Here is a 13,661-nt window from a genome sequence, read left to right as displayed (position 1 = left end):
AGCCAGCTAACGTCTAAGCTATATTCCGAATGGTTGCTGGCGTTTTGCCGCTGCATGCCGCTGAATTGCGTCATATCTCATTACCATAAAGTAGAGCTTCTTTCAACTTTCTGATTGACGCTCTGGCCGCTCAAAATGCAACGCCGATGGATTTGACGCTCCTTGCAGCTGAGAGAAGCCAGCTTCCATTGTAAATGAATGACTTCCGGTAACTTTGGAAGCTCAAGTTGGCGGCGATGTGAACGTACAGTAGATCAAATAGGGTCACCCCATTCCTATCTTTATGTCTCCTGTATGTACTGGTCCCCAGTTATGGCTCGGATCTCTCCTATAACCATTAAGAACCTATGGGAAAATTAGGTTGTTTGCACACATTTTTTATTTGACTGCCAACTTTTAACACGTGCAAGGTATCTTTTTTCTTTCAGAACACAACTGGCTTACAATAAATTACAATCATCCATCATTACTGTATGTTGTGATTTTCTAAATAGACTAAATAGCCACAATAATAATAATAAATTTGAACGTTTTTGTTTAGAAATAATAAACAAGTGATCGAAAGAATCTAACACTTTAGACATGAAAAATATACTATAATACATACATACATACAGTAATTTTAGTGTTACTGATGTGCACAGTTTTCATTTCATTTTACCCTAGTTCTCCAGGCGTTTTTACTTCAGAAAACAGCAGCAATTGGCGGAGGGAAAGCAAGAAATTATTGCAATAAATCATATATTGAAAAAAACCTGCAATCTTTCTACTTTTAGGACAAATGTTTTTCATAGCACAATTGGTTGATGAGTTACGGTCAAATGAAAAGAGCTTGGTAAAATGTGTCAACGACAACAAATCTGATCTTATAGGGTTAATGTATGTTTAAACATTTTACACCTGCTGTTATTGTCCGCCAAAAGAAAATCATAAGTCTCATCACTTAAAAAGCAACCCCACCCCTCTCTTCAACAAGGCAGTCGATAACATTATGGGGGGTAACTGCACATGCTGAAGTTTCGAACTTCATAACCTAAATATGAGCTATAGTAATAGTATTGTTTACCTTAACACACATTACTAACAACTTTACTGCTAGTCATCAAATATGAATAGTTTTAAGTGAACAGCCCTTGTCTGTGAACCTTCATAAAATGCTTTATTTAGGAGATTAATGGCTACACTCAAAGGTCCAGAGGAAATGAAGACAGGCTCACAGTTTGCCCTCTGGCATTTTCCGCTGACACGTTGAAAAGCTTTGTGCAGATGAGCAGATGATTATCACTGATATTTGTGAATATTGGTAGCAAGTATTCAGTGTCTCTAACCGCTGTTAAATTGGGTTTGTGATGATGGTACGAAGGAGGTCAGCTCAAAAATGTCCACGGTGGGTGGATTCTGGCTATTAGTGATCTAGCACTTCATTTCCTTCTTCATTAGAGGGATGATATATCTCACAATATACTTGAAATAAGCAAATTACCACACATACTGTGCTTGACATTATAGGATTGTTCAAAGTGAATCGTACAAAACAAAAATATCATAAAAACACATTAGCGAAACCTTATCCTAACCCTGCACCTAAAATCACAGGGGCAAACGCAAATCATACAAATCTTTACAAATGTGGACCTATGAATTAATACGAATTAACTACCTCATAAAACACATATGAAAAGCCATGAGATTATTGTGATTTCTCTGTAGGTTCAAACACTTTGTGCACTATTTTCAAAAGGAAGATCTGGGCTACTTTTGGATAGTTGCCATGGTTTATTTTATTCTGTGCGTTAAAGCAACACTATGTAGTTTTTTTTACCTTGAAATAATGTCTCTAAAATGATTTCAGTGATAGAACAACTTTTAACTGGACAAATTGTACTGTTGCTCTAACCTGAACAGTCTCCTAGCTGCTACAAGCACACTCTGAAAGTGGCGGTGGAGGGTAGGAAACACAGCCCCGCCCCTCCCCCTGCCTGCAGAAGAGTGTCTGATACCAGGGACTGTTGCGCTTTTCAACCACATGGGGGAGCTGTAAGTCATTTTTACATGGAAACTACATAGTGTTGCTTTAAACGTGAAAAGGTTTTGTTTATCAGCTGTCAGTCTTAAAGGATAATTCTGGTATTTAACACTTTGAGTCTCATTTCTGGTTTGTTTTGGATGAACTACAGTGATGGACACAGAAATTTTGACAATGGGTCGTGTCTTGAGTTTTTGACTCGTTTAGAAGTGTCTCTTGACTGCTTTAGAATGGAAGTCAATGGCCATGCACAAACATGTCATTAAAACAACACTTAACATTCATTTTCAAAACTGTGCTACTCACCGAGTGGTTCGTGGTGTTCGTTGATGATTAAAAACAAGTTGTGTAGCGAAATACAGTTTCTGTCGTGTTTTATTTGGCATTTTGTAAAATTCCATTGACTTCTCTTGGAAGACTCATTGCTCGCTGATATATCACTCTGCCGCCGGGAAACAGAAAAGGGTCTGTTTACATGTGGTTGTAGTTTTTACGCTCGGTTTCTCTCAGAAGAAATTTTTCCCATATTTGATGGCTCAGTAAGGTAAAACTTAGGTAAGAGGTGAATAATAGTGGAAATACGGATTGCCGAATAAACGCGCCATTTGTAGGAATGCGTTTTCTCTTAATTGACAAGTTAACTCGTCAATGGCAGTGAAAGAGTTAAATCCAGAGCTTATTTTTTTGTGATAATCTAAAAACAGTGAGTTTGCCTACAAAAATACATCATCCCTGAGCCGCTCTATTTGAGATGAGGCTAATTTTGATCAGCCACTGGCTTTGTTATGCAGATCTGGCAACCTTGCGTAAAGCATTACAGTAGTGGTCCGGATGTCACGTGACCCATTCTGTGTATGCCACCATACTGGCAGGCAGGGACAGAATATGAAATGAATAGCGCCAGCAGGAGTTTCATGGCAACAGAGTTCACTGCGCACTTTAATTCAAAAGATATAGAAATGTACATCCAAAACTTCATAGATGAAACATAATGCCTTTTAACATGTATCAGCCCAGTTATTCTCCACATTTTAAACTCTTCCATGTCATTTCAGGTTTACTATTAAACATAAAACTCTTATACGATTGCCTGCCAAAAGGGCGGCGTATAGGCTGCGTGACGTCAACTGCAGGATCTCTATATTACCAACAGGTCTGCAACTAGCAGTGTTCCCTTACTGCTTAATTTGCAAAGTAATACTACTTAAAAAAAGAATAAATGTTGCTATTCCAAACAACAAATTAATTTAAAAAATGAATTTCATTAATCACAATTTATTTTCCATCTAGCTATTTCTTTTGAGGTTTTCCATACGTGGTAGACCACGTCTCACGCACCTGTTTCCCTAACCCGTGCGAGATGCACAACATAAACATGTTTCCCATCTCAAAAGCCCAGATGTTTTCATCACTCTTGCCATCCTCCACGGTAATGGCATTTCCCTGCCTCTTGCAGGCAAATCCATTGCACGTAAATTAACAATTTCAGTGCACGGTTACGGTCTGCCTGTTAAGGCCCCAGGATCAGGGTCTTTCAGCCTTACACATAAAAAGTGAAATGGGGAAGTAAAGTAGGCACTAACTTACGGCAAGGGCCATTCTGCCTCCAACAACAACAAAAGAGCATTTGCATCGATAATAAAAGAGCGCTTGGAGAGGCACTTCAGTGTAATTGAAGAGACGGATGCAGAAATTGCGTAAACAAAAACAAGAATGGCTTGTTCTCATTGGAGTCATTTGTGCTGTCAAGATGTCCGCCATCCCTTTTAGCCGAATCCAAGTAGATGAAGAAGCATTTGCAGTAAGAAAAAATATGAAAATGAGACAGACGACTATGAGGCTGAACCCCATTTCCATTTTCTTCATCAAATCTGTCATTTTTAATGCAGAGCTTTTTTCCGAACGGCTGAGAAAGTGTCACATTTGAATACAAGACTAATGACGTTAAAAGAAGCAATTCCACACCGCAATGCGTGAACTCTGGGTATCTGCACATTTGCAAATGAAGATGTTTTAAGACCAAGAATTGAGTAATAACAGTAATATCAAGTAACATGGGTTTAAAAAAATAGTCAGAAAACAATTTCAGCATTTCTTCTGTTTTTGGATTCATTTATGTCCTTATATTTTGAAAGAATTTAATGTAAGACATTGACCCTGTTGATTTGTCTCCTTTTCTTTTATCATTAATGTGCATTTTGTTTTCCAGTGATATTTTTAAATTCTTCTTCCTCTGCATACTTCCATTTCTAGGCATCACAAACACCCACTGATTTCCATCTCATCTGTTATTAACACAGCATACACAAAGAAGAAAGATTCACTGATTCTAGGCTATATTTCAAAAGACGTTGGGTTGCTTTTTTACTCAATCGCTGTGTTGAGGCAGTTGGATCATTTCAATGTGTTATTTTTTATGTTGGGTAGTTTATCTGTAACCATGCAATGAAAAAATGCAATGAAACTATGAAACCCTACATTGTAGTTATCTGACACAGGATTCTTTTTACCTGAGATCGGTTTTCACCAAGGATTTATTGTTGGATTTGTTTGATTGTTTATTTTTAACGCCATTCTAGCATCTATGGCTATATTAATATGGAGAACTGGTTAATTCATACACAAGTTAATCCACATCAATGCACATGTTGTTGGAGGGGCAATTTGCCATCTCCAGTTCACCTAACCTGCATGATTTTGGCCTGTGGGGGGAAACCGGAGTACCCGGATTAAACCCACGCCGACACAGGAAGAACATGCAAACTTCACACAGAAAGGCTACCTGACCAAGCCGGGGAATTGTTAGATTTATTTGGGAAAGCTTGTGTTCCTGGATAGCTCAGTGGTTGCGTTTACATTGCAAAAGGTCACGGCTTTGAACCCAGGGAACACAAATACTGATAAAAAAAATTTAAAGCTTGAGATGCACTGTAAGTCACTCTGGATAAAAGCATCTGCAAAAGCATAAATATATATTAAATCTATGACCTACATTATTTTCGACCTAACATTTTCTGTGTGTAATACTACAAAAAGGTACAAAAAAGTACAAAGGTTGTCACTGGGGCGGTACCTTTTTTAAAAAGTACACTTTTGTACCTAAGGTGCATATTGGTACCTCAAAGGTACACATTGGTCCCTAAGGGTGGACTCACATTATCCAAACAAAACCATGCCCACGATTGTCCACCCTCCCTACTCCCCCAGAAGCATGAACTCACACTGTACTTTCATCAATCCGAGCCTGGGGGTGCTTTTGTCATTAGGATGCGATTGTTTTGAACAAAGCAGGAAGTAAAGTGGTATCTTAACACGGGAACCCATCGTAATGTTATGTCTGTCTTTTTTATTTAGAGTTGTTTGGTGCGTGATGACACACAGCCCTCTCCCATGCCTATCATATAGTTAGTTGATCTGTCGCATGTGCACTCATTACCCTAACCCTTCTGCGTGCATTATAAGGTTTTAACATACTGATACATATTAACATAACGATACCTCAGAGGTACATATCTGTACCAAAATGGTATATATTAGGACCCTTTTTAAAAGGTACTGTCCAAGTGACAACATTTGTTGTCTTTATTTCTGAGATTGTAGAGATCATCAGCTGAGAAAGTTTGATGACTTAGCAAATCTGTTTATGGCATTCAGTTTACGCTAGAAAAGCGTAAGGAGTTCTGTGGTCTCATTAGTACATGTGGTTTGAATCCATTAGCTGACATTGTCACGGATAACTAACTAGGCCCTTAAGAGATTGTAAATAGTTATGAATGCATCACAGTCTTGTGTTTACAACATCAGCATCTTTGAGAGCGAGTGGAGATGATGAGTCAAACTGCTGCAAGCCTCTCAGATAAATCCTATCAACTCAACTATGAAATTTGAATCTGTTTAATTGTTCTTCCGTCTTTGTTGTCTTAGTGTTGTATTGAAATGCCAACAACATTTTCGGTTAATGCACTGTTTAAATAGCATAGGCAGTATGTGTGCTTAACAGCAACCCATTAAGGCTACTCTTTTATGGGCAAAATCATAATCAAAATTATTTTGGTAATATCATAATCAAGGTTATTTAACACGATTACTCCATGACATGCATTTTTTAAAACCTTTTTACTAAAGGCGAAGTGCACGATTTCTGAAAAACGCTTTGGAAAACGGAGTCGGGCCGACTACCAAAACACTTGTAGCCAATTAACAGTAAGCAGTTATCACACAATAATTGTTTTACCTTGATTTTCTTGTTTTTGTAATTGTTTAAATCCAAAAATTTAAATCGAAAAATGATTAATTGCACAGCCCTATAACCCATCAACATCTTAAAATGCATGCCCTGATTGGATACTGGACGTCACATACAACAATAAAAGAAAGAAGGGCTGGAAAAATAAGTGCTTGGCGAATCAGAAGTTTTTTTTACAGGCAGAAGTTTGAGCACCATTATTTTAAGCAGTTTGTAAACTTCAGCACTAAGTTGTGCTTCTTTTCCCATTCTGGCATTCAAATCCATGATTTATGACTCTCCACGTGTATAAGTAATTCTCAACTGAGATCTGTGAATGTGTTAGCTAAGCTGAGGCTGTGGGGTCCACGCCTCATTACTTCCTCTAGGAATTTCCTCTAGGAGAGCAGACTGTTGCATCTGGAGCGACTCAAAACGCTGCCCATCATAAAATATGAAAACACACTCACCTTTCACGCAGAAGGTACAGAGAGAAACCCATCCTTTAACCCTCCTATGATGAGGGTACAACATGCTCAAGCTTCAACAACAACTTTCGGGAATGACACAATTTGTTTCGTGATTTGGAGATTTTGGCTTTGGGTTGAACTTGAAGTATTTGGTGTTCTTTTGTCTCACTGCAAATACATGGGTTTGATTTCCAGGGATCACACATACTCATAAAATATACATTGTATGTTGCTTTGGATGAAAGTGTCTCTCAGAAAGAAAGATACAAAAGCTGTCATGGGTGGTCAAAAAATACACCTATAAGTATCTATTTACTATATATATGGGTATATTTTTGTACCAAATCTATACACATTAGGACCTTTAGTGACAGCTTTTGTAACAATTTTTTGAGAGTGTACTTAAACATTTTCAGACATTACGTGTGTTCATCTGTTTTTCTTATGAGCTAGTTTTTGTATATATAAAGGCTGTGTGGGTTGAAACAAATCCACTATCTTCCAAAGTGTTAGCCTAGATAGAAGTACAGGAAAAATTTCTTGGGGCGTCTAATTTGGGCAGAATGTCTATTTGTCTCCTGCTAGTAAATGCCACAATTGTGGTTGCCAGTGATGGGAATAACGACGTTATAAGTAATTGGCGTTAGTAACTGCGTTATTTTTTTCAGTAACAAGTAATCAAATAAATTACTGTTTCCTCCGTTATAACGCCGTTATCGTTACTGACATTAAAATGCGGCGCGTTACTAAAATTGATCTTACTGTAGTGATTTTCAGCCGCGTATGCTCACTCTCTCAGCCAAACACTGTTTTTCTCTTGTGTGTGTTGTGAGAAACATAACGAATGATGATTGGCTTAATTTCCATCTGTAGCCAACCAGAGGCAGAGTTCACAAAAAGGCCCGCCCACACGCGCAGTCCAAGTCAGAGGAGCGAGCAGCAGTGTTAAAAAGTCTGAGCGAACTTGGTCACTTTGTCGCTAGATTTAGCAACTTTCTATCACTTTAGCGACTTTATAGGACAAATCTAGCTATCTTTTCTGGCGTGGTTGGAGACTTTTGTAGACTGACATGAAAATACGCGTCGTTTTCTCTTCTCAACGAGCAGCGGTGCTGCTGCTGACTGTGCCCCATCTCAAAGCACTGACATGCAGCCCGGTCATCGCGCATCAATCACTCCGAAAACACCGGCGACAGGGCGATGGCAAGTACAACAAGCTCAAAGGTAGCAGTCGCAAACACGAAGTATAAAGCACTACTTTTCCATTGTTGAGGTGAAAGGCAAGAATGTTTGTGTAATGTGCAACTTATGCCCATGAAGAAAAAGTCTCTCCACGTCTGTGGCAAGTAATTCTGATCTAATAAAGCACCTCACATCGTCACATGCTGCCACAAAATTAGTGATTTCTCTTTAGTATCCATTTTAGTCATTTAATATATTTAATTTTGTAAGGGACATTCAAGTTATTTGAAATATTAATTTTTTTAAAGTAACGCAGTAATTACTTTTCCTGGTAATTAATTACTTTTATAATAATGTAACGGAGTTACTAACTCAGTTACTATTTGTGAGAAGTAATTAGTAACTATAACTAATTACTTTTTTAAAGTAACGTTCTCAACACTGGTGGTTGCAAAAAGCATTTTTTCACTGACTCCTATTGTCATGGTTTTAAAGAACACGGACTTCAATCCAACAGTGTTTATTGTAAAATAACTAAAAAGAGCAGGAAACTCCAGCCGTAGACAATAACAGGCCGACTAACACTGCACTGGCCAGGGGAAAGACAGAGTCACAAGCGCAGCCAGCACGTAAACAGGTTGGCTCCAGTAGGAGCGAGGTGGTTGCTGCGCGCTGCGGGCAGGATACTTCCAGAAAGGGAAAAGGGTAATACAGGGGCGAAAAACCTGGCAGCTAACGGAAAATGAAGAGTCAGAGGTGAACAGCAAAAATAGTGAGAGCCACCCAGGAGCTAGGCAAACTGTAGACTTGATCTTGACTAAATTATTTTGATGAATAAACGACTATGAGGATTAAACTTAAAACTTTAAGTGCAACAAGACATTTTTACACCGTAGGTTATAATCTGCTTGAATTTGTTGTGGCACATGATACTTGGTGTAAATAAATATTGCTAGCTCAAAATTGTACAGTATTACATTTTAAAGTATCAAATTTCCCAAATCACCTTTGAGTTGTCTAAAAAGCTGATCTGTTGCAATATCACAATCACTTATGCCTTACGCCGAGGTCTATTTCTTGGCAAACCAGACAAATGAACAAAGTTTAGAGACATACAGTACTTACTCAGTCAATGACATTAAAACTCTCCGAAGACGACATCAGAACCATCTTTTTTTTCTGCTGTTCTTGCCATAGGCCAGATAAATCCAGTGTTGGGAAGATAACCAATATAACAATGTCTGCACTCATTAAATTATTTAACAGCTCTGACGTCCCCGTTTCTATTTCAAGATTCCTCACCAAATGGATTCTGTCTAGACTTTTGCTTAGTTAGATTCACCATTCATTCACTTCTCACCGCAAATGGCCATTAGAGGAATAGTTCAGCCAAAAATAAAACTCATAATGTCATTATGTACTTACAGCCATATTGTTTTTTTCGTAATGGATACTGTTATACGTCATGTTTTTAGGAATGTTTATAAGTACTGATATAGGGATGCTAAACAATTAATCGCGATTAATCGTTAGCAGAATAAAAGTTTTTGTTTACATCACATATGTGTGTAAACTGTGTATAATAAATATGTATATATATAAATATGAACACATTCATGTATAATTTTAAGGAAAAAAATGTATATATTAAGTATTTATATTTATATATAATATAAATTATACATAAATATACAAATGTATATACACATGTAAACATTTCTAAAACATACATGCATGTGTGTACATTTATTTATACAAAGTTATTATACACAGTTCACACACATATATGATGTAAACAAAAACTTTTATTCTTCTAACGATTAATCGCGATTAATCGTTAAGCATCCCTATACTGATATAATGTTGTTGTTTGTTCCATTTAATGCAATAGTGGAATGTTTTAAAGAATGTTTCATGCAGCTCTTACACTTCATTGTGACCACACCTGTAAGCATTTGTATTATTTTTGGTCTGTTGGCTTTTTTTGAATATATATATCAAACAAAATGGGGACAAAAGTTTCATCCTATCTTCATTTGTTCTCTTTTATCACATCTTAAATATGGGTGGGTACATTTCTTTAAAAATACACAATTTTGAGCTGAAAAAATTCATTTTTGTAAAGGAATTTTGTTAGAGATCAGATTCAGAATGAAGATCAAAACATACACAGAGTTTAAACTGTTGAATTGGTTTTTTTAATTAAGTTTTTTATAAATTGGGTAAGTGGACAATAGCGGAATTACAGATTACCGTAAAAACTTGTCTGGAAAGCGTCATTAGCAGGTAAATTAGCAGGTTTTCTTTTAATTGACGAGATAACTCATCAATGGCGGGGAAAGAGTTAATGACCACCCAAATGTATTTTTTACTTTTTTGGTGCGAGTTAGGCTATAGTTACAGAACAACAATGTAGTGAAAACTGAAAATTTCATATACAATCAACAACGCTATCAAAAAGAGTTTTGTTTACATAGTTCCACGTACACGACCAAATCCACTATATTACATATGCCAGGCCGGTAGATGGCGCTGTTACTTTGTAAAGAAACACTTCACACCTGCACACATACACATGCTTGTACAGAGCAATACAAACAAAGATGGCAAAAGCATGCAGCAGTTTCAATTTATTCCTTGTCACCCTAAACAATAAAGCTGCAACATTTTGTAAACTTTGTTGTTCGACAGAATTTCTATTTCTGGGTGAACTTTTCTTTAAAACTTCTGTAACTCATAGACATACTGTAGCCCTACCTCATGAAACAAAAATAAATTGTATGTCAATACTTGCAATTTTTTGCAAATAGTTGTGGCTGAGAAGGCTGGAAAATAAGGTACTTGAGAAAAAGTTGAATAGATGTTACAAATTATTTTAAATGATGTCGACAACTTGATTTTGCCCTCAACAGGGGATAAATGCATCAATGGTTGCTTCACATAAAATGGACAGCGTGGTGCACAATTTAGCAGTGCTTCATTATTGATTCTCTGTCTCATCAGTCTGGTAATGGCCGTTTGCCAATTACGAGATTAAAGATCTTCAGTTTGTAGGCACCTTTTAGCAGCCTAAATCCTTAAGGGAGTCGTGTGGACAACGTGCCAGAATGACAGCCTATGGTGAGCTGTAATCTCTACTTGAGTCCTATATGGACCGTAACTGTTCTTATAAGGATGTCTGTAAAAAAACTTGCATGCCTCATTCATGATAAAACTCATGCATTCGAATTGCCAGTCAGCACCAGCATTTTTGTATTATTATTTTGGGCCATTTTTGCCTTTATTGATAGACAGTAGTTTTTGAGAGACAACAAAAAAAGTAGAGGGTGGAGAGAGGGGTATGGGATCGGCAAAGGACCTCAAGCCGGGATTCAAACTCGGGTCGCCGGAAGTGCGTTTGCACCATATCTCAGAGCGCTGCCCACTACACCATCGGCTCTGACAGCGACAGCATTTTTTATGATTTTCACAAAAAATGTATGCCTTTCAGAAAAACTTATCAAAAATATATCAAATAAAAGAACAGACCCTCTGCTTAAAAAAAAACACTTCATTCTTTTTTAATTTGTTCTCTTTTTATCACCTCTCAAATATAGGTTTCTTCAGCAAAACGCTGAGATAATTGCATGTTTGGAAAGACTTTTGTTATGCTGCGTTTACACCAACCGCGCTTCAGGCGTCAAAATCGCATCTACCGCGCCTAGTTTGCCGCTTGAACAGTTTGAATGCATTCGCGCGTGTAGAGCGAAGTAGACGCGCGGAAAAAGCAAGCATTTGACGCGCGTCAGAGGCAAACTCCGCTTCTTGTGGGAGGGGCAAGTGCTATGTGGTTGTCTGTTTGCAAGATGACTGATGTTGATTGTGCATTTATCGAGAGAGTTACCAGTTTGTATTTGGTAACCTTACTATAGGGGGAAAATAAACGGTGCGGGTTGATAACGTCACGTGACTCAAAAGTGAAGTGTGTATTACAACTTACCAGGTTGCCCAATGTCCTCACTGACACTCTTCCAAGCGAGGTCCTTTTTATTCCTGTCTCCTCTATAGAAATAAGAACATGTGTCGTATAACTCCGGGTGACTGCTTATGGACAATATCAAGCGTTGGTTGAATGAGTGACTCCGGGCGGGGCTGCCACCACAGAAGCAAGCAGGCTCCTGATTGGTTAACGCGGGGCGAAATTTCCGCAAAGTTAATATTTTTCAACTGGGGCGTCAGCCGCAAATTCAGGTGAACCGCAAAATGCACAAAAAGCACCATTCGGGCGTACCGCTCACAACACTCAATTCGCGCTTTTTGCATGAACTAGACGCGTGATTGAGCCGGAAACGCATCTTCCGCGCCGCTGGACCTACAGACGCACGTCAACGAGTCTTCACATTGACTTTCACATTGGGTGACCGCGGTTGGTGTAAACAGAGCATTAGAGATCAGATTCAGAGTGATGATCAAAACATCGTGGAGTTTTTACTGCTTTTGGAAACAGTGGATTCTTTAGTGTTGTATAAGTTGGGTATGAGTGACACTTAGTGGATAATAGTGGAAATATGGATTGCCGTAAAAACTCGTCATTGGCAGGGAACGTTTTTCTCTTAAAAAGAAGTGCATAATGACATAATGATTTGGATAACTATGGCAATTAAATTACCACACTACCTTAGTGCTCGTCCATAAAACAGTTGGTAATTCGGTCGGGGAATTGTATGCTGGTGGTTGGAGATAAACACTGACATTCTGGATTTGAATGGCAATATTATCATATCCCCATGAAAAACAATTACCATCCGAATAGGGCTTTTGACTTGTTTTTTTTTTTATAAATTCATCCTGACTAAAAGTTAAATTACTGTAAGAGAGTTAAGCATTCCTGGTCCATTCATGACTGCAAATGGAGGTACAGAATAAATAGAGGCAGAAATATGGTCGTAAATCAAGCACATTTGTATAACCTATTTAAAAATAGCTTGCATTGCACAGTAGAGTTTTTGACAAGCAATGTCTGCTTTAAACCAAAAATCTTTAAAGTAAACATAAGGTAGACTTTAAATAATGTGTTTAATTTCTGCTAATAGTATCACCAAATGAAACTGAACTTTCTGCCATTTGTCATTGGTTAGCTAAAAGGATAGTCCCACCCCGAACTCACCAATCAACCCAATAATGCTGCATCCGGGTAAGGTGGTTTGGAATCGCCACATATGCTCAAGTTTTACACACCTTTTTGTTAATACTTGACATCATTCACTAATCTGCTGCCTCAGGAGTTTTAAACGCATTGCATTATAGATGTGCTAAGGACATAATATGTATATAGTGGAGCAAAGGGACCAGTAAAAGATGCAGCAAATACCACATCTAAGTACTTCTTCTGAGAAAGCACTTTTGGCTTATGCCCTTGCCAGATGATAGGCGGAGATGTATAATGAGATGAATACTGGAATTGCAGATTTTACAATATGCTTATAAGCAGCACTTGATCCTTGACAGTGCCTTTGTCAATTTTTATTGTCCATCTAAATGGCTGCACAATTTGAGGTCATTCATGTCTATAACATGGTGGAATTTTCTACATAAAGTTTGTTTAATCCTGCAAGATCTGTATTTGTAAGGATATTATCATAAAATTTCTCATTATGTTTCATCACAGCAATCTGGCTATGTTGGCTTAATTAAAATGAAACAATAAAACAGATTTTTCAGCAAATGGAAAGCTTGTCCAGGCAAAACTGAGCATGTTGTGACTACATGAAGATCTCAG

At 37.8% G+C, this 13,661-nt stretch overlaps 1 protein-coding gene across 1 annotated transcript in view; it reads left to right on the top strand.

The window, feature by feature from the left end:
- The window catches only part of kctd16b (potassium channel tetramerization domain containing 16b), an 84,252-nt gene that overhangs the window by 46,610 nt on the left and 23,981 nt on the right, over window positions 1-13,661 (top strand). The gene's annotated exons all lie outside the window — the stretch shown is intronic.

This window comes from Paramisgurnus dabryanus, chromosome 18 (genome assembly GCF_030506205.2).
Source record: "Paramisgurnus dabryanus chromosome 18, PD_genome_1.1, whole genome shotgun sequence".
Lineage (NCBI taxonomy): Eukaryota > Metazoa > Chordata > Actinopteri > Cypriniformes > Cobitidae > Paramisgurnus > Paramisgurnus dabryanus.
This window is presented reverse-complemented; position numbering and strand designations above follow the sequence as displayed.